This window comes from Panthera uncia (genome assembly GCF_023721935.1).
Source record: "Panthera uncia isolate 11264 chromosome A3 unlocalized genomic scaffold, Puncia_PCG_1.0 HiC_scaffold_11, whole genome shotgun sequence".
NCBI classification, from domain to species: Eukaryota; Metazoa; Chordata; class Mammalia; order Carnivora; family Felidae; genus Panthera; species Panthera uncia.
In genome coordinates this window covers 82,087,674-82,110,688 of record NW_026057578.1, presented here as the reverse complement: position 1 = coordinate 82,110,688, position 23,015 = coordinate 82,087,674, and the positions used below count along the sequence as shown (strand labels likewise).

The window sequence follows — 23,015 nt, the reverse complement described above, 5'->3', positions numbered from 1 at the left end:
TATGGCTGGGCTGTTCTTTTGCAGAGAAGAGGAAAGGACACAGTCTGATTAATGTCAAGGTCCATATTGCATTCCATTGCGTGCCTGCCGGAAAGCCAGTTCTCACAGGGAAACTTGCCAACACAGGGAAGCCATGCCTGTTAACAGGGAATGCCCTCCAGTCTCCACTTCCTCTCTCCATGCTGAAGGAGAGGTTGTGACTGGAAGAACTTGGGGTTGTAAATGGTCTCTTTGGTGCATAAGCCTCATACCTGAACTTGAACATGGCTACCTAGTTCTTTAATTACCATGACGGGGGGAAAAATCAACAACCTGGCTCCATAAAATAAACCCTCAGTGAGATGTGTGAAAATGCCACTGCCTGGGTTTAAATTAAGATTAAATCAGGATTTCTGTGGTTAGGACTCAGGCATGGGCATATTTTAAAAGCTTCCCATATCCTAGTGATTTTCATCTGCAGTCCACATTAAGAATGACAGTCCTGGATAAAGGGTAATGACATGCAATGGAATACCCATGTTCAGTAGGTGACCATGCCATGGAATCATTCTAGTGGATCGGGATTTTTTGGACAGGACAAAGGTGAAGGAGAAAGATATCTATTCATAGTGAATAGAGACAAAATTGCAGCTGGCCAGGTAGGCCATATTGTTTCACTGTGAGTTTAAAACCCAAATGATAAAAAGTCTTATGTTGTTACTAATTTCTTTATTGAACAAACAACATGGTAAATAATACAGCCTTCCTCATCTTTCTCAAGTCAAGGAGTTTGAGCATTATAATCAGAATGTGTTTCTGGGGGTAGTGGGTAAAGCCAACTCCCAAAATAAATTCTGCATTTCTTTCATTATCCAGAAACACCTTGGCTCTGTTTGTTTAGTCTGGGCTTTTTGTTTTTGTTTAGTTTGTTGCTTGATTGGTTGGTCCTGGAATTCTGTGCATTTGGGGACTGTTTAATTCAGAGAAGGGGGTACTAGCCAAAGCAAACGAATATTTTCATTTCAAAGATAGAATTCTGTCAGTACTTTCCAATTTACGTGTGCAATTAATGGTATATGAAAGTTTTTTTTCATTTTGGTTATTTTGTATTTATTCTGTTGTTTAGTAGAAGAAATTTAAGTGGCATTTTGAACCTGTGCTTTGACGGAAATTGTTTTGTGAGTGGAGCAAAGTAAAATTTGACTTGACTTAAACCAATTTCATAAAGAATAGTAGAGGGGTTCTTTAGTGTGGATTGCAAAATTCATGAAAATAGTACATGAATAAAATTTATCTATATATGGCCTAAGTAAATAACAGGAGAAAAAATTAATTAACAGTGAAACAATTGAGCTTTCAGTATGTTCATTATATTTCTCTACCACCCCCATACTCCCCACTACAGACCCATAAGCATGCAGTTCATTATTTGAATGGATTTGAGTTTATCTTCCTCTACTCCCAAAATTTAGGAATACACTTTAGTAGTATTCTTTAAAAGATAAAGTATTTGTCAAGAATGTTCTGAAGTATTTAAACAATGGAAAAGGGTAATACCTGTATGACCACTGGGTCCAGCACCTACTTCACAGAAGAATCAGTTCCTGACCTCCATGATGGACACAGATTGTCAGAGAATCAATAACTTTGGGCCACAGGAAAGGGCACACTTGAGAGAGAGGGAGAAAATGCTCATTTTGACTGTTTCTCAGAACTACGTTTCTGCTGATTCTGTTACCCTTTAATTGTACTTGCTGAATGAAACATGCTGATAGGCCACACAGAATTAAATTACCCAAACCAGTCAGGTAGAAGAGCATCTTTTTTTTTTTTTACCTCATCTGTGGAAGCTGTGCTTCAAATTTCTTCTCTGCTAGCAGATACCCCTTCTCTGTCTTAAAACCATTCGTTATATCTCATTTCTCACTAAACTTTTTCTTCCAAAGGAAACATCTCAAGAGTATTAAGTTAAGTGATTCATTATCACAGCCTCCCTGTCTTATATTACAAATTTAATCAGCTAATTATTTTTTTCACATTGCAGATATTTAATTATTAGCTAGTTCCTCTCGTAGGAGTCAACCAGACTACAAAGAGACAGGGTTTAGTACAACCCATCTTTTCCTTCTTGTTTCAAAAGGCACTAAATAATATCATTGAAAATTATCAAAAACAAAACAGAATCAACAATAAATGTGGTTTGGGCAGTCATATCATGAGGCAATGGTAAGTTTTCAACAGCCTGTTTGGGTTGCAACAACTCATAGAGAAGAACTTACAGTTATTCATATCTATTTGGTTCATGTCTCAGGTCACAACTAAACTAGTGTTCTCAATGTCACCAACAATGACACCAGCCAATGTCACCAACCACTGACCAACAAATCCATTTCTATTGAAAAATAATCCAGAAGTCACTCATTCCTATCAGTAGTTGCACATCAGATTCTAAAATGAACTTGCTCAAATATTCCTAATTCTTATAAATTCCTAGGTAATTATGAAGCTGAGATAAAATTAAATGCTGAGGAATTATTTAGAAAATACAGCAACACAGCCCTTCCAGTCTGGGAAATATGAGCATATTTTTACACCCTCCCCCTTTTATTTTCAGTTATAGTTATTTGTCTAGATCATCTAAACTTTGGTCTTAAATCCTCAATTCATTTAGCCTATTGAGATATAGCCTTTGCTTAATAACATAAATTCTCACTATCAACTTATGAAGAGGAGAACTAAATCGTTGTGGCCTAATAATAAAATGTGATGAAAAACAAACAAACAGAAACAAAAACAAAAATCACATAAGAGTTCGGTTGGTCCTAGAATCAAATTAGGATAATTGAGAGCTGAAAGAAGAAATATCATGGCCCTACAAGTGGAAGAAAACACCTGAATAATATAAATAGACATGGTGATCGTAGATCATTTTTGGAATAATTAAGGATCAACATGAATACATCCATCCATACTTATAAACATGCAGACAGATTCAATAAGTTGCACAGCTTTGCACAGGGAGTAAGAAATGAATCTGGGATTTGAAACCAAAGAAATGCATCCACCCCAATACCAAAAATAATTGAAGAGTTTGAATGGAAAATCACAGAGGGTGGTGTTTGGTCAGATCCTTACATGAAAGGCCAGCTATATAAAGATCTGGGGATAGAACATTTTAAGCAAAGGGAGCTTCAAATGGAAAGACCTGAGGTGAGAAGAGGTTGGAAGTGAAAGTAAAGAGAGAAGCCAGCTGGGCTGGAGCAAGCCCCATTTATCAATGCCATTGTTGTCCACTTGCATTATAGCACCAGAGATTGGTAATGGCCACATCCTCCAGAAAGCACAGGTGACCACTTTTCATTCCAAAGGAAAGGCCTTTTGATTCTTTTGGCATTTCAATCGTTAGTGTGTAAGGTAATTACTAGCTGGCTAACATTTGAGCAGGATTGATAGATTCCATTTAGGTCAATGTGTGGCTTATGCTTTCCCACCCCAGGAAATTTGCCAAGGTCAGTAGGTTATAGGGCAAATAAATGCCACGATATGTCAAAATTTTTTATTCTTCGTGCATTTCTCCTGCCTTCTTGCTTAAGCACTGGAGCCAGCCTGGAAAGCTGATGGTGTATGCCCTAGCCCAGTGCTGCACATATAAACACCTTTTAATTCTCAATGACTAGGTCAAGGTAATAGAAGGTATTTGAGGCATCAAAAGATTCTTCCAAACACTTTATTTACTACCACAAATGAAAAATAAAATGAACAATAAAATGTGTTTATTTTTAAACTCTATTATCCTTTTTGTTGTTCTTTTATTTACTGAATTATTTTTGACACACGAAAAAGCTGTAACACATTTGACATATACATCTTGATGAGTTCTAAGGTAAGTATACACCCATGAAACTGTCACCATCTACAATGCCATAAATTTAACCATCAGCTCTAAAAGTTTCCTCCTTTTTACCTTTTGATAAGCATAAGTGAATGTATTGTATTTTAAAAGGTAGAACTAATAAAATAATGTGTATTTGGAGAGATGGGTTGGGCGGGGTTTCTAAGCAGCCAAATAGCCATTTTGGTAGGTTTTTCCTTTCTATCAAGAATACACATTTTGATGCCCTATACATATAGCCCTAAATCTCAAAATATGGGGGAAAAAAAGCAAAGTAGAAAATATTTTACCTCATATTTGATATAGGCAGTATGTTCAATTCAGGTCCGTAAGCAAATTTATTCAAAACTATCTACAACCTAAAACCTAAAAATTCTGCCTGGATTCCTAAGCTCATTTTGTCTGAGCTTGAGAAGCCCACGTCTAAGAAAAAGTTAAAATACTTCTGAAATTCAAGCATAATTGCTAGAGTTTAATCAGTCTTGGTGATGTAATGAAGATAGCTAGGGGGAATGCACTGGATCCAGATCTAATGGTTATTTACTAAAACTTGCGCCAAACACTGCAGTCTACATTTTCCAAGGCCCTTCCTATAGCAGAGCTCTTCATTACAATTTCTTAATTATTCATTCCAGCAAGGTTTATAATTATAAGCCCACCGCTAATGACAAGGCTATATGTGATTGCTTAGTAATCCCATTTTTTATCTGATGTTAATTAATGCCCACTTATAAATTGTGACTTAACCATAAAAATCCACTTGGTCCTTGAGTTTAACCTTTTTTATTCATTGAAAAACTAGAAGAAATCTGCCCCAAGGCACCCACGTAAGTCCACTGTGCTGGTTTTATTAATATTTAAGCATACAACAGAGTTATTTCTTGGTATGAACTCAATGAATTCACTCCATGAGTAGTATTTGGGACATGGCGTCAGCATAGAGTTTGAAGGGGGAGGGGAATAAGTATCATTCTTTTTTTCACTCCAAGAGGCAGCTCTCTGTCAAGATTTCAACATTTTTAAATGTTGACAAGCATGTACACTCTAAGACACATTTTTTGCCTGGCTCATTATGTAAATTATATTCATGTAATGCATCACTTGGGTATTCAGGTGCAAGCCCATGGTGTCTAATACATGTCCTCTTTGTCAGGAGCGACAGCACTGTACATTTTCAGTAAAGATAACCGATCAGGGGAAGGAAAAAATAACTGCTATTTTCAATCAGAACTATAGAAAGTACCCTTAGTCCAGAAAAGATGTGATGCCAGGCTAAGGCTGTAAAATACATCTCTGACCTTATTATCCAGGCTCCTGTGTTAAATATAGTGGCTATAATAGAATTTGTATGCCCTAGTTTCTGACAGGTTGAATGTTGCTTAGTGATCCAGGAGTGGAAAATGGCTGTCTGCATTCAAAGGAGATCATAGATTACAGACATTTCCTGGGTATTGCAACCAGAGGATGCTGTTACAATGGCTCACAAAAAGAGAGACAGCCTCCTAATGCCTATAATTGGAAGGGCACTGTATTTATTATCTATTACTGTGTTATGAATTACTCCAAAACTATTTCTTTAGCTCAAAACTATTTATTTATCTCTAGGTCGGGAACCTGGGATGACTTAGCTGGTTCCTCTGCTTTAGGGTCTCTCACAGGCTTCAGTCAAGGGGTCAGCCTGAAGTCTGGGGTCATCTCAAGGCTCAGCAGGGGAATGACCTTTTCATTTGCATTAGAAACAAGTCATTAGACTTACTTCACCAAGGGAATGGAATATACAAGGTGTGAATATCAGGAGGCAAGGATCATTGGGAACCATTTTAGAAGTCTTCCTACCAAAAGAACTGGGATCTCTCAGGTACCCAAATATCCCTCCCCTGTGATGGCATACTTATCATGGCACCTAATGAAACTTACAAGCCAACACAATGAAATGGTAACACCTTGGATCTCTTCCTATGCCATGTTGACTGGCATGAAATTTAATAGTGTTATTCACAGGAAGTACTTACCATAGTGCAAAAAGGGAACTTATTTTTTTAAATTCCAAATAGAAGCAGAAAATCATTCTTTCTGGAAAAAAAAATAGGTTTGAATGTCCTTTCCCTTCATGTCTCCAATATATACAAAGCCTCGTCCAAAAGTCCAGAAGAGAACCTTAATCTTGCAATGTAGAAGGCAGGCACAGCAGGGTAGCTGAGGGAACTAGGGAGCTGCAGCAACCTGGAGCCAGCCGCAGCCAGCATTGCACAGAGCATAAGGGTCAGAAGCAAAGCCTTCAGTGAAAATCACTTGACAAACACTAATAGCTGATGACTCTACTCTTACCAAGGACCTGAGCAAGGCTAACACTTAACAATAAAGCCATTGAAACCAGGAGCAGACTTTGCCCAAGCAAGAGGCATAAATAATGTGCATCAGGAGCAAGCAAAGGAGAACATAGAGTAGTTCAGGAACATTCCCTGGGCTACACTGGCTAAAGATTATCACTAATCATAAATGGTGAGGAACTAAGGATTGCCACTTATGTCCACCGTGTATTGTATTTTTGTAAAGAGATGGGTAGGATTTTCCTATGAGTGACCTCAGATCTCTCTCTGGCTTGTCTGACAGTGACCCAGCTGTGACTGACGGCTTCCTTCTTTGAGGGAAGGTATGAGGCTGCAACTTTCCCTGGGTACACGAGGGACTACATCCAAATCACTTCCCAAGCAACCAAAATCTCTAAGATATCTAAGATACTGAGCATCTGTGTTTCCTCAGAATAACCTTCTTTTGGTTCTAAGCTAAGGTTATTAGAACAAAGCAAGCCCAATATACTTATCCCCATATAAGTCTGCTCTCACAATTGCCTTGTAAGAAGGGGGATACGAGCAGGAATTGATGTTCCTTCAAGGGAAGAGTAACCTCACAATACATCCAGTGGCCTACCTGCCTAAGCACACTGTCTGCAGGATGAACAGGGAACTGAAGACCCCATGTCTTCTGACTGTCCTGCCCCTGAGTTCACCTGCACCAGGTGATGTTGCTGGCACCCACCCTGAGAAGTTTGCCCTAAATAAGTAGATGTATATCAAAACTTACAGAAAATACCATATTATTTTCATTGTAGAGTCAGTCTTATTTTGTTATTGTTGTTGTCTTCATTTCATACAGCCCAAATTTAAAGAACCACTAAGCATCATAATAGAGAAATATGTGGAAACTAACTGTAAGAATGAATGTTCCAGTGCCCAGAATGGACAACATCTGGTAAGTCACACATTTCATAAAACGCCTTCTTAATCAGATTTATTTCAGCCTGGGTGTCTTGTGTATAATAACACTCAAATTTCATCATCAGTAATTTATTGATTTAGTTCTTTTTTGAGTCATTAAAGCTTGAAGGTTGTCTTAGCCTGGATTCCACATGAAGCAAAATCTAAGAAAATGGCTATGTGTGAGTAGTTTATTTGGGAACATGTTCCCAGGGACCCAGAATGAAAAATGGGAAGGAGAGAAAGCCCCACACAAGGACATCACTGTAGGTGACTGGTTGTTCAGTCTTGTGGGAACATGTTCTAGAGTAGGAAAGGGGCAAAGGAAGAAGCATTTACCCATGGACTTTCAATTTGCATTGGTGAACATTTCTTCCAACCTAGAAGTCATTCTTCCCACTTCTAGTTTTCACATTTTTCTGGTACCAGTTGAGTTCTTAAAACACCCAATGTAGTGTTGCCAAAAAAGAAGCTTCATGTCTGCCAGAGGCAAGAGATATATAGCACTGGCCTGAAGCAAGGCTGTATTTACTGGAAACTGGCTGAAGCCTACACAGAACTGTTTTTTGCAACAGCGGCTGACATAGGATGTTGGTATGGCTTTGAAGATCAGAAATGGTGGTTAAGAGTTCTCTAAGAAAAAGACTTTCAGACAGAAGACCTTTGTGGAGAAGCCATGAACACTCAAAGGGTTAACAACTCAAGTGCTTAGTGCTTAGTCCTTAGTGGAACTAAGAGGTAGCACTGAAGCTATGAGACACAAGAAATCACCTTCTGAAGGATGAGTTTGGCTTGTTGGTTTCACTGTGTGCCTTGATAAGTGTGTCATTGTAGCATAAGGATATTCTGGGTACCCTGAGGTACCTTCTATGTTCCTTTGGTAGAATGCCTTTTAAAATGGCTCCCCTAAACTCCCACCTCCTGGAATTCACGCCCTTGTGTAATCTCTCCTTGTTTGTGGGCTGGACCCAGTGACCTGCTTCTAATGTGAAAGATAAATCCTAGAATACTGAGGGCCAAAGTGATTTCATTTATAATTTTTTTTTTTAGATTTGAGGGTTAGAAGGGGCCCAACAAGAATATAATATCCAAGAGGGCACAGTTGGCCCTAGGTCAGTGTTTGGCACATAATTGATGCTCAATCAGCACTTGTTGAATGAATATAGTTGGGGGGGAGGGAGTGAATAAGTGATGATTAGTATTTACATCAAGGAGAGATCAAACCTAATCAGTTTTGAGTAATCAGGTAGCATGAGTAATCAAGATTTCTTCCAACAACCAGAGTGAGAAGTTAAAACTGCCCACATGGCACTGGAAAGATCATGGGACAAGTATTCAGAAACCTACTAGCTGTTTTGCTAAACTACTTTGAGCATTATTCTTTTTCTGCCAGAGGAGATGTTAATAATCATGATCTTACAAAGTCTCTTGAAGAAACAATATGTTTCTACATAAAAGTGCTTTACAAATCCACAAAGCACTGAACAACATTTGCTACTATTTGTCCCGCCTGCTCCAGCCCTCACCTATGACCTGCCATCCCTCTCCTTTGAGTTACAGCCATAGGGGAAATACCAGAGTCCCAGGGATCCGTTCTGTTTTTAACTCACTTTCCAAATGAATTCGTTTGGTTTTGCTCCTAAACCAAGGTGAAAGTAAGGTAGAAATGGAGAAAAGAACAAAGAGGAAGAAATTTAGATGGAGCAAATGTAATAACTTACCGTGAAGACTTAGGAAGATTTAAATTGTTGCCAAGAACAAGAATGTGATATTTTTTCATGTGGGGCATATTTACTGATTAATTTCTTCTTTTGGTGTGGTTTGATGGAGCCTGAGAGGGAATATGAGAACCCTTCACCCAAGCTCTAGAATGTCTGATATTGCTTAGGACTTCACATTCCTCTGTGATTCCCACTGACTCAGCTCCAGGTTTGGATGTTTTTCCCCTAGTTTTCACCAAAATCATACCTGTAAGAAGGAAAACAGGCCTGGAAGTGGTTGAAGAGCTGTCAGCTCAGTGTCTTGGAGGGAGTCCCTGAACAGCAGTAGGAAGAAGGCAGCTCAGTTTGGAGAAGTGGAAAGAGAGTTGGGAATGGGAGATAAGGGAGGAATGGGGAAAGGCCAGCAAGCTATGAGTCCATGTCCTTCATAGATGCTCAGCTCTGTAAAGATCAGATGGCATCTGCTGTTCAGTTACTGAAATATAGCTGTACCACCTGGGAAGTATGTGCTACCATCTGAAGGTCTACCTCCTGCCCTGGACACTGTGGGCCCTCCCCGAGAAGTCTACACCACTAGACAACCCACAATCCAGCAGTCAGAAGGATAATGCCTGGCTCAGGATGGCACCTCCTGGGCTTTGCTCTAGTGAGATGCCCTGCTTTTGAATTTATATCAGTTGCCCAGACTGCACTGCATCTGTGTTACAGCTGCCTAATATTGTTCCTATCTTAATGCTATTCTATGCTTTCTCCCTCCACTAGCTCCCACCCTCTGAACATAAGTGCATACATAGGTGCATGTGCACACACACACACACACACACACACAGAGCACATGAATGCGTGTACACACAGAAGCCCACAGACACACACAGACACTGGTGTGTACATTCACACACAAACACCTGTGGATACATGCACACATGCACGGATGCACACACCTGCAATACGCACATGCATAGACACACACATGCACACACATTTACAGTCACTTTGCCCCAGCTTCACCACCTTCCCTCCACTTGCATTCTGTTCGCGTCCAGCCCTCCCACTGGGGCTCAGCTCCTGGGCCTCGCCTTGCAGAGACTGCAGAGGATGACTTCCTCCATGGGTGTGTTTCCCATGTATGCCCGATGTCAAGTTACTCCACTACTCCTGGGAACACTTAACATTTACAAATTGTTTATTTTATGCCAAAATATTTGTAAACCTCACTTTTCTCACATGCAAAATGGTATTAATCATATCTAGTTCACACATTTGTTACGAAGAGTACATAAGGCAACGCATGTAAAGGATTAGCACAGCGCCTGGCTATACCAATTACAATAATTGGTAGCTGTTGCTATCATGGTATGTCTCATTAAGATTTTTATCATTGGGTTTGTTGTTTATCATTAGATTTTTTGAGTTTTGAATTCCCATATCCTTCTAGTTAACTTATCACAGTTTCAAAATGATGTCTATAGTAAAGGACAAAGAATATAAGAAAATGGTTCTTCTTTTGATTCTTCTTCTTAGCTTAATTTAAAAAGAAAAGGAGAGAGGCAAGTATGCTTAGAAGTTTGGGGTTAAATTTAAATTAACTTTGCAGCTAATATTGATAGAAAACCAAAATAAGCTAAGAGTCTTTGAAGTTTATTCCTTCACAATGTCAAATTTCAGTTAAATCTCAACTAACAATTAAAATAATTTCAAGAGTTTCAGTTAAGGAGGAGGAAGATTCACAGTACACCTTCTTTCTGGAAGGTCACTAGAGATTTTCCTTACACCCCTTTGTGCAACACAAGGGGCATATAATACACCTATTATACTTCCAGGGATGACATTAGGAAAGTCTAAACTACATCCAAAGTGTACTTTACTCCTAATAATTAGAACTAGATGAACAGCTAGAAAAAAAAAATGAACTTGCACAAACTAAATCGACTCTGCTCTAACTGATCTAATGCAGTTTTCCAAAGAATAATTGATATTATATAATCATAACTGCCAGTTTATGTCACAAAAGTGACATTTGACACTTTCCTGCTAACCAGCCTAACATCATCAATTAAAACATTGCTTGTGTAATGACATTTCACCAGTCAGCTTAACATCATAAATTATGACATCACCTCTTTTATGAAAGCAGAAGACTGAAGAAAGGCGAATGGGAAGACAGTCTACTGAAGACTAGCATTCCTCTTTGATCTGTGCTGTTAGAATATTTTATGATCTAGTCATGTTTCCAGGGTGATTATTAGTTAGTAAATAAATTAATATATAAATAATTAAATAAACATTATAAGATCATAGCGGAAGCCATAAGAACAAATTGTATATTTTCTAGTTCCCCTTAGTCATGATTCAACATCCCTGGATGGTGATAACAGGATTGTATTTCACAACTGAACTAAGAAATGGCTATTCTTGGAAGTCCCCGGAAAATGGGAAACAGGAAAGAAAACCTTTGGGTTTGGGCTTGAATTTGGAATAGTATATTTGTGTCTCACCAAATGCATTTAAAAACAATTTAAATGTCAGGAAGGTTGCATATTACCCGTAGGATTTCCAAAGGCTAACTACTTGTTTTTCACTTGAGACTCATAAGTATGTGCTATAGAAAATGTGACAGGAAGTAGATCTTGTAAGATGGAAGGCCCTGATCCCATAGAAAGAACATTCATTTTTGTCCATCTAACATGCTGTATTTTAAGGCAAAAAAAGAGTTTTTTCCCAAACTGTTTATTGAGCACCTGCTAGGCCAATTGCTACAGGAGTAAGGAAACTGAGTCCAAGAGGAAGGGCAAAAATTGGTCTTTCCTTCAGTTCTGTGATCTTGCCATGATTAAACATGAAAATGCCAGGCATGGTACCTCATATGTAATAGCTCGCAACTAAACAAGTATGTGGCGGGTGCCTGGGTGGCTCAGTTAAACGTCTGACTTAGGCTCAGGTCATGATCTCTCAGTTCCTGGGTTCAAGCCCCGCATTGGGCTCTGTGCTGACAGCTCAGAGCCTGGAGCCTGCTTCAGTTTCTGTCTCCCTCTCTCTTTCTGCCCCTTCCCCACTCTCACTCTCTCTTTCTCTCTGTCTCTGTCTGTGTCTCTCTCTCTCTCTCTTACACCCACACACCCACACACACACATAAAATGAATAAACACTAAAAAAAATTTTAAATAAATAAACAAGTGTGTGTTGCCTTCCCCTTTGTTTTACAATTTGTTTGGTAGTAGAAGGATAAAGGTGTCAGTGTCTTAATCCACAATTTTCAAGAAAGTAATCAAACTCCTTCAAAGTCATTTATATAATTAGGTATATGAATATCATAAGAATTTCTGAAGAGATAGTTTTCTTTTTATACCATGCAGCTGAGCAGGGAAAACTGGAAGGAATAAAGTAGACATTCTTGACTTCTAGTGGCATTTGGCTTGGGACATACTAGTCATGTATCTTCTTTCAGGCTAACCTATATGTAAAATAAAAAGTAACTGCTACCAAAAAAAAGTGCCACCAAATAGGTCATTTTACAATTCTCACAGTTCTTCTTGGTAGTTGGGTTTTCAGTTTGTTTGTTTTTTTTAATTTTTTTTAACATTTATTTATTTTTGAGACAGAGAGAGAGAGAGAGAGAGCATGAACAGGGGAGGGTCAGAGGAAGAGAGAGACATAGAATCTGAAACAGGCTCCAGGCTCTGAGCTGTCAGCACAGAGCCCGACGCGGGGCTCGAACCCACAGACCGCGAGATCATGACCTGAGCCGAAGTCGGACGCTTACTGACTGAGCCACCCAGGCGCCCCGGGTTTTCAGTTCTTAAGCTCAGTCTTTGAATTCACTGGATTTGGAGTGAATTTGGAGTTTGCTACATCAGCCAATGGTAAAACAAAACAAGTAAACAAAACTAAAGAAGTTTCATGTATTTGAATATTTAAATTATCTTAATTGCACATAATTAACAAATTCTACTTTATCTTGAATTTTTCTAACTGTGACGGGCAAGTTCAGGCCTTGACTGGCCCTGGGCAAAGTCCCACATTAAGCCACACGGCGTGACTACTTACATTGTTTGATGGTTGAATGCCAAAAACTACCGAAAGTTCAGGTTTATCTTGGGGTGGTTTTTGATGGATGCTTCATCCTGACAAGGAAGGGAAGTTTTTAGTAGTTTTCTCAGGGATTAAGAAGATATAGTACATGACTTTGTGTCTTAAAAGATCTTCCTTGTATTCATTAGTTCTAAAATTTAGTCACATCATGAGATTTCTATTTGTTGATTTTTGAAGGAAAGTTAACCTTGAGAAAATCTTTGGGCTGAATATGATAAGAATTAAGTCTGATATTTGTGATAAAGAGAAAAGTTACTGTTACCACTAATGATTGATTGCCATTTATAGTAAAATATACTAACTCCTCATATATACACACATATTTTGGATGGGGGGTCAGCGTTATTGTCTTTGTAGAATTCAGAATTTATAGAATGCTTTGGCATTGATGTTTGAGAATTGCTTACCCAGTTTTGATAATGAATTAATTCAATAGCAGACTTCAAAGTATGGTACAAATTCCAGATTTCCAAGTAATTTTATGTAAGCTGAGGCATGTTTGGCTACATTGGAACATGGATAAGTCTTTGAATTTTTTTGAAAGACTAGAGTTTTGGAGAAGGAAAGAAGTGCCCCAAGAAGTGAGAGGAGTTAGAAAGACTGCAAGTGCGCCTGCTTTCTTCTTCGATGAGCAAAACATGAATGAGGTATCCAAACACTGGCACGGGGATATGTTCATTGCCATGAAAAGAGTTTTTAAATAACCGAATATGATTTCAAGCAAATGCTTGTAAACTCTCAGAGCATATCTTAGTCATCTCTATAAGGGGGCTGGGATTGCCTTCATGTCATTTCTTGACTTTTTCCCCCCAAAAGTTTTTGCTATGAATATTTATGCCTCAACTTCATTTACTGACTGAATTTCCACTCTGTTGGAATTATGCATCCCCATAGTGCACCCAAGAAAGGTGAGCAGTTAGAGGTGAGGAAAGAGATTTCCTGACCTTTCAGAAATAGCAAGCTACACTGGATTAAATACAGCCTGAGTGAGGTTACTTGTGGATTGGTGGAGTGTAATTACCTCAAAATTATCTCAGTGAAACAATTAGTGTGCAATAGATTCGGTGCCAGATCTGTCATTGTTCTGAACTTCTGTTAAAGCATCTCACTTCGTCCCCAAATTGGGCAATTTATAATTCTTACAGTAGGTGCTAGTGAGGGCCTCCACATATTCCTCCTCCTGAGTGCAGACTTATTTACAGCTGTGCTTGTCAAGTGAGTTGTAAATGGGAAGGTGCTAGACTTGCTGTGATGGAAGCGTTTCCTTGGTGATAGAGCATTCACTAGACAAGCTTCCTGAGCCATCAGCTAGGTAGACAACAGCCGGCTCTCATTACAGTCCTCAAGTGTCCAGGCTGCAGGCGCTGGACTTGTGGCTCTCGGTCCCACAGCTGGTTCTTTTTACAACTGAACTTTAGGCAAAAGAAACTCAAGTTTGAACACAGTGCAAAAATGTACATTTTTGGAAGGCATTTCAGTTTCCTCTTGGCACTTTTATGATACTTCCTCGAGTGGAAGGGGCAGGTTTATTTCATCTTAGTTATGTTCCTGTTGAAATTTAGGAGGTATTTCTTAGGCTAAGCTGCCATCTAAACCTCAAGGATGCATTAGTCACAGGTGGGGTGGCTGTTGTAGCTATTGTTTATTTTTATTTTTCTAATGTTTATTCATTTTTGAGAGAGTGAGGGAGGAGAAGAGAGAGAGAGGGGAGAGAGAGAGAGAGAGGGTCTGAAGTGGTGCACTGACAGCAGAGAGCCCAACGTGGGGCTCCATCACGGCCTGAGCCGAAGTCTGGTGCTTAACCAACTGAGACCCCAGACACCCCTGTTGTGGCTATTGTTTGCAGGAAACATTCAATTTCTCCTTTAAAGAAGCTTCTAAGCAGCTATTTCTTTAACTAGTTAATAAGTTAAAAATATATGAGAAATCACAGTGTAATGGGATTATTTTTTCAGAGTTATTTTTTCTAAATCGATTATTTACTAGATAGACCAAAGGTGGTGTTTGGGTAGTTAGGGTAAAGTGAAGGTATCAAATGAAGTTATATTTATACTTTATAAGAGCAACGATTTCTTTTACTCTGTGGAAGGAAATAGTATTTGCCTTAAGTAGTACACAGAGACATTCTGATAAACAAACAGAAGCTGCTTATTCTGCAACTTGAATGGAAATCAAGTAATCCCAAAAAACGAGCACCCAAAAAGGTGTGTGAAAGATTGTCAATGTTTAGAGTTCTTGAATAAAAAGGAACATAACATCATAAAATACATTTTTATTTGTTTTTACTATCTGTAACAATACAGTGAAGAAAACAACCTGGATATGCTACAAAGTAAACAAGCCTAGGGAAGAAAGATGGCTTAAATGAGCATTCTTTTACTGAGAAAGCCATTTATTGATATTTATTAAGTACCAAGTACTGTATTAAGATTTCACGTATCTTCACTAAGTCATTTATTTTACACAACCATCTTTTCAAGTAATACCACCCTAACTCTGGATGTCTCAGCCTCAGAAAAATTAAGAAAGTGGGAAATGCTGCCCAGCCAAGCAGTAATAGGGCTAAAGTATGAACTTAACTCCAATTCCAAAGTTACAACTTCTTTTTACCATTTAATGCAGTGAGCAGCTTTCTAATACTGAGGAATACTGACAGAGAGAGACGGTTCTGTTAACATTCATTATGGGGGTGCTGTAAATTTGAGCCTATACCAAATAAGAAGTGGAATAAATTGATACAATTTAAGGGTTACTCATGAGAAGGGGGATGATCATATGCTTTAGTGGGGGGGGGGAATGGTCACATTTATATGCTCAATTAATCTTAATGTTTACTTTATTAATTATGAGGACTATCTGAACAGGATTCAAGCATTAGTTTGTTTTGTTTTCTTGTTGTTTTTTTCATCAGCTTGGCCTGCTTTGGAAGGCCTTTTTTTTTTTAACGTTTACTTGTTTATTTTGAGAGAGAGAGAAAGAGAGAGAGAGCAGGGAAGGGGCAGAGAGAAAGAGAGAGAGAATCCCAAGCAGGCTCTGTGCTGTCAGCAGTCAGCACAAGCCCCACACGAGGCTTGATCTCATGAACCATAAGATCATGACCTGAGCCAAAATCGAGTTGGACGCTTAACTGACTGAACCACCCAGGCACCCCTCAAGCATTGGTCTTATGCAAGACTTTTCAATTTCTCTGCTTTCACACAAGACTGCCTTAAGTGGAGGGTGCAGCTTTATCTTATTTTTTGTTGCAGACAAAACTGAAACAGGATTTCTCAGACTAAACTACTGTCCAGTGAAACTCAAAGATCCATGGCATACTGATGTGCAATTGCAATCTCTGTACGTTTTTCTCTTGTTGTTAAATAAGACTTTGTTTTGTGTTTAAAAGTTACGAATTTTGTCACAAATTTCCCTGGTGTGAGTGTGTGTGTGGCATGTCATTGGTATGGTAGGAAGTATGTTGAACTTGAAGCAAAAAGTGTCTGTTGGCTTTGGTTCATAGCCGTTCAGGGTGCTGTTTCAGTTGGGTTAGTCCCTTGGTGGATTCAGGCCTCCGTTCCCTCATCTGTCAGGAGCATGATCTAGGAAACTTCATTCAGCCTTCAGCTCTATCTACACTAGAAAGTTGTACTTCTGGAAAGTTTATTTGTGTGACTATATAGTTTAAAATATTTTCTTAAAGTATAACTGAAAGCCTAACCACATAAGGTTAGACTCTTTTTTTATTATGCAGAGCCCATGGCTATTACTTTTTATTCTTTAATGAGCTTTAATGGGATGTAGTACTTAAATTCTTCCCCAGTTATTCAAATGTGTTTTTCAGAATGATTCTTATTTAGACAAGCTGAATTAGGAATATCTGCTCAGCACTATTTTCTTCTGTAACAAGCATTTAAAAAAATAATCATGAATCCAAGGCTTTTGTAAGGTTGGCAGGTTCATTATACTGGTAGTATATGTTCCACCTACATGAGGATCTAGAACACATATTCCCAATATAAGATGTTGAAACTTCTTCCACAATTTTGAACTTCTAAATGACTTCAGATTTAGGGAGGCTGGGTGGCTCAGTTGGTTAAGCATCCAACTCTTGATTTCAGCTCAGGTTGTGATCTCAGAGTTTGAGAGTTCGAGTGCCGCATCAGGCTCCATGCTGACAGTCCAGAGCCTGCTTAGGATTCTCTCTCTCTTCCTCTCTCTCTGTCCCTCCCCTGCTCACTCTCTTTCTCTCAAAATAAATAAATAAACTGTCAAGAAAAATTTTTTTAAATAAATGACTTCAGATTTCACTTTGTTTACACTCACTTTCTGGTGATCTCACTCAGTCTTTTTATTTTATTTTTTTATTTTTTTAATGCTTATTTATTTTGAGAGAGAGAGAAAGAGACAGAGCACAAGGCGGGAAGGAGGGACAAAGAGAGAGGGAGACCCAGGATCCAAAGCAGGCTCCAGGCTCCGAGCTGTCAGCACAGAGTTGGATGCAGGGCTTGAACTCACAAACTGCGAGATCATGACCTGAGCTGAAGTCGGACGCTCAACCGTCCTGTGACCTGTGACTCAACTGAGGGAGAATAAAAGCTCCAAACCAGGGGGGTGCATGTGCAGATAAATGGAACTACATCTCTATGTCTCCCGGCCCATAGTAATAGTAAGACGCCATCAGTTAGAAGCTGCATCCCAATTTCAGAGACATTAAAATGTTTAAAAACATCCTAGAACCAAAAATGGATGCATTCTCCACCACTACCCACCAGATCCAAGCCATCATCATCTTTTACCTGCCTGTTTGTTGCACCTTAATTAGTTTCCCTATTTCTCTACTTGCTCCTCTATAATCTTTTCTCCACATAGCAGGCTGACTCTTTCACATTGTGAATTCAATTTCCCTGAGCACACTAAGCTTAATTGTAATTCAGGGCCTTTGCACTTGTTGGTTCCTCTTCCTGAAATGTTCTTGTCCCAGATATCCATATGTCTCACCCCCTCATCTCTTTTAAGCCACTGCTCAGATGTTGCCTTCTCAGAAAGGACTTTCCTGACCATCTGCTTAAAAATTTCTCTGCCCCCATACTCTGTTTCCTTGCTGAAGTTTTCCCCATAACACTTATTAATAGATATTAAAGTAAATGTTTTTATACACATATACAAATATAAGTATTTATATGGTTATATAATATATATTGTGTTATGTTGCACTGTTTTCTACTCCATAAATATCTAGATATCTAATAGATAGATGATAGATAAATACTTAGACAGATAAACATTGATTTCTGTATTGTCTCCTCCCGCTATAGAGGAAGCTCCAAGAGGACAGGAATGCTGTTTTGTTCCCCAGGCCCAAAACAATGACTTGCACATAAATGGTACATAGTAAACATCTGTGGGATGTAAGCGTGATAAAAATGGGTTAAATGTAGTGAAATAAATAACAAAACTGCCATAGAATGTGAAGAGTAGGGTAAAAAACCCTGGGTATCTTTCGCTGGATATAAACTCTGTTCAAACTGTGACCATGCTATAAGCCCAAGGTTGGAGGAATAAATAGGATAACCATTAAAACAAACCCATCAGCACCCACTCTTCCCTGCTACTGATTGTTATTAAGACTCCCAGGGGAAGAACACAGGGGATAAACAGAAATTAACACCACTATTTCTGGATGCACTGAACTTCCATGGTATTCAGAATGAACACGTGATGAGATGCTAGCATTCAGAGACCTCCCAGCAAATGGAATCCTATCAGCCCTCCAGAACATGCCAAATGTCATCTCTTCCTTGGTCTTTCATGCTCACATTCTTCCTTTTTATTTGTCTTATTCCAATGGTTTACAAAATAATGCCCACTTGATTTTACTATTTCTGCACATAAACCTTTCCTCCATCGGCGCTGTAAATTTCTGATAAGGAGGAACCTCATCTGCCATCTATACAGTATCTTTTTACAGTCCCCAGCATAGGGATTTATCCTTTTGCAAATGGAAAAGTTTCAGAGAAAAGTGGAGCATGTTAACATTTGACACAGGTGTCAGGGTGAGCCTTAGATAGGGTGTTTGGAAAATTTACTTGCCAAGAATTGCATTGGATTGGAGGTCACAGGCACTACGGAGAAAGTAGTGAATATCAGTCAAATTGCTTGGTGGAGAATTTAGCCTGTCCACATTTGTCTCTCATTTTAGGGTATTGAGCAAGAGTGAACTAAGTAACCTTCGTGTACTTATACTCAGAGATACTTTGGTAGTTGGTAGTTATGGAATGAAGCTGGCAAGTATACAGTGAAATTCTACGTTTTGTTTTCGTTTTGTTTGCAGCTGATTGTCCATCATAGGTAGAGTCAGCTTCATCTCGACAACAATATCCACCTTAATTCTAGCCCTAGTGAACTGCTCTTTAGCCTGCAGACTATCCACTTAGAGAAATTCCCTAAGATCCTTCCTGGAAGAAGCATCTTTTGGCAGCAGCTTGTCTTGAAGGCAATTTGAGTCATTATCATGATGAATCTTAAGTGACTTCTGCTATTTAATTTTTCACCTTTTGGTTCTTTCTTTTTAATCTTGCTATTCTGCGTTTTATTCAGAATAAAAATCAAATAAAAATAAAATTGAAATTTTAGAAATCATAAACAAAAATGAAACAAAGGAGTTTTGAGAATCTTTTTTGGCTGGAACCTTACTACACAGTTTCATCTTTTATTATGCAACCATATATTTACCTGATGTTCAGTGGTTGTACTGAATAGAGATCATCAATTTAAATAATTCATATACTTATAAAAGGATTGGATGATTTGTGATATGAAAAGACAACGTTGTTTCAGTGGTTCAGCTGCACTGTGACTGAATGCAGAATTAAAGTGATCTTTGGAAAGGTAGAGTGGCCCATATAGCTATTGTTTAATTCCATTTAAAAACTTTAATTTTTTAAACGTTTATTCATTTGGGGGGGAGGGGGAAGGGGCAGAGAGAGAGGGAGACACAGAATCCGAAGCAGACTCCAGGCTCTGAGCTGTCAGCACACGGCCCTACATAGGGCCGGCACTCATCAACAGCAAGAACATGACCTGAGGCGAAGTCGGCCACTTAACCAACTGAGCCACCCAGGCGCCCCATCCATTTAAAAACTTTAGAACTCAGTGTATCATCCTTTGCAAGGTGGGCAGTGTCACTGCTGCACAACACACACATTTATTGTGTGTGAATGGAATTCCTGCAACAGTTGCCTCCTGACATTTACAGAGTACAATTTTGGCTGGTGCCTCCTGAAGACCTGCAGCCCTGAGGAGTCAAGGTTTGAAGAGTCAAGCTGAGATCATTGGAGGGGGAAATCTTCAGGCCTCCTGCTTAATTCCATGGATAGTTCTCACTGATGCTACCCTGAAATCAATGATTTTTGCTTGCAATTTTAAAATAAAAAGAGAAACACAAATAATAAAATCATCAGATTCAAGATTGAATGGACGTGATAAAAACTCTTCAATGAAAACTTAAAAAAAATTTTAAGTAAATAATGACAAACTAAGTGGCATTATATAAAAAGTAAAAGCAAAAGGTCCACTTAATGAAATGATAAAGTGAATAGTGATTAGTGAAAATAAGATCAACTAACAAGAAGGAAAAGTGTAAAATAATGAATGAATGAATGAATGAATGAATATATAAATAAAATAGAACTGAGGGCCAACTCATGGTTCCAGGAAACTCCCTAGATATGGGATTCAAGGCCTGAAGAAATAGCCCCTGTCCAGAAAGTCCTTGCAAGTCTGGTTTCCTTTTCCTGTGCCATCCATCCTTTCTCCTCCTCAGCAGATCAAGAGGTCAGGATGGTTGAAGAAGCAGTGAGCACATCCACAAAATCTATTTTATATGTACATACATTCTTTAGATGGCCATGAAATTCAAAAGCTAGAATTGAAAAAGAAAAAATATCTGATAAAGCTATCTTTATAGGAACACATGCTCATATGACAAACTTCTCAATAAACTAAAAATAGAAGGGAACTTCCTCAACCTGATAAAGGGAATCTATCAAAAATCTGTAACAAACAACATATTGAATGCTGAAACACTAGGGGATTTTCCCCTTAAGATCAGGGATAAGACAGGAATGTCTAATCTCACCACTAATACTTAATATAGTATTAGAGGTTCTAGCCAATTGAATAAGGCAAGAAAAAGAAACAAAGGGACCCATATTGTAAAGGAAGAAATAAAATTCTCTTTAGCAACTGACATAATAATCTATGTATAAAATCCTATGAAATCTCCCAAAAAGCTTCTAGAATTAATAAATAAGTTTAGCAAGTTTGCAGTTTACAAAACAAAAATCAATTACATTTCTACAGACTAATCATTAACAGTTGTAAACTGAATTTTAAAAATCAGTATTATTATATTAGCTTTGAAGTATGAAATATCTAGGGATAAATCTGACAAAAGATGTGCAAAACCTATACACTAAAATTTACAAGACATTGCTGAGAGAAATTAAAGAAGACTCAAGTAAATGGAGAGATATACCGTGTTCGTGTATTGAAAGACTCTATACCCTCAAGATGTCAATTCTCCCCAAAACTTATCTGTAGATTCAATACAATACAAATCAAACCCTAGCAAGATTTTGTAGAAATTGGCCAACTTATTCTCAAATTTATAAAGAAATTCAAAGAACCTAAATAGCCCAGATAACTTTGAAAAAGTAAACAAAGCTGAAGGACTTATAATTACCTAGCTTCAAAATGTATTCAAAAGCTATAGTGATTGTGGCATTGACATCAATACAGACAAATGGATCATTGGAACAGAATTGAGAGACCAGAAAATAGATCCATATATATGGTCCATTTATTTTTAACAAAGTATAAAGACAGTTTATCTATCTATCTATCTATTTATATCCTTTTAAAGTTTATTTATTTTGAGAGAAAGAGAGAGTGTGGGCAGGGGAGGCGCAGGGAGAGAGGAAGACAGAGAAGCCCAAGCAGGCTCCATGCTCAGTGTGGAGTCCAAGGTGGGGCTCAATCTCACCACCATGAGATCATGACCTGAGTCAAAATCAAGAATCAGTCACGTAACCAACTGAGCCACCCAGGTGCCCCAGCACAAAGGCAATTTAATAGAGAACGGATAATCTTTTCAACAAATGGTGTCAGAATAATTGGATGTCCATTTGAAAATAAAAACAAAAACCTAGATCAATATCATTCATGTATACAAATATCAACTCAAAGTCAATCATAGGCCTAAATGTACGACTTAAAACTTCTGGAGAAAAAAATAGGAGAAAATCTTTGTGAACTTGTGTGAGCCCATCTGTGTTAGATTTCTTAGATATAACACCAAAACATAATCCACTAAGTGAAAATTGGATAAATTGGACTTTATCAAAAATAAGAAATTCTGCTCTTTGGAAGGCACTGTGAATGAAAAGATAAGACACAAAGTAGGATAAATTATTTGCAAATCACATATCTGATAAAGAACTTGTATATACAGTATGAAAATGACTCTAATTCAATAATAAAAAACCAAACAACTCAATTAAAAATGGTTAACAAATTTGAACAGATACTTCAGCAACATGTATGGATAACAAAAAGACATGAAAATGCTCAACATCATTAATCTTGTTTTTTTTAGTTTTTTTTTAGTTTTTTTAATTTTATTTTTTAAATTTATATCCAAATTAGTTAGCATATGGTGCAACAGTGATTTCAGGGGTAGATTCCTTAATACCCCTTACCCATTTAGCCCATCCCTCCTCCCACAACTCCTCCAGTAACCCTCTGTTTGTTCTCCATATTTAAGAGTCTCTTATGTTTTGTCCCCTTCCCTGTTTTTATATTATTTTTGCCTCCCTTCCATTATGTTCATCTGTTCTGTGTCTTAAAGTCTTCATATGAGTGAAGTCATATGATATTTGTCTTTGACTAATTTCGCTTAGCATAATACCCTCCAGTTCCATCCACGTAGTTGCAAATGGCAAGATTTCATTCTTTTTGATTACCAAGTAATACTCCATTGTGTGTGTGTGTGTGTGTATATATATATATATATATATATATATATATATACCACATCTT

The 23,015-nt window shown here is 38.1% G+C and overlaps 1 long non-coding RNA gene across 1 annotated transcript in view; it reads left to right on the top strand.

Annotated features, from left to right (window-relative positions):
- Positions 1-3,790: 3,790 nt before the first annotated feature.
- The window catches only part of LOC125937041 (uncharacterized), a 197,852-nt gene continuing 178,627 nt past the window's right edge, over positions 3,791-23,015 (top strand). The window contains exons 1-2 of the long non-coding RNA XR_007462224.1: positions 3,791-3,862; positions 7,028-7,123. This is a non-coding gene — a long non-coding RNA (uncharacterized LOC125937041). The remainder of the gene's footprint in view (positions 3,863-7,027; positions 7,124-23,015) is intronic.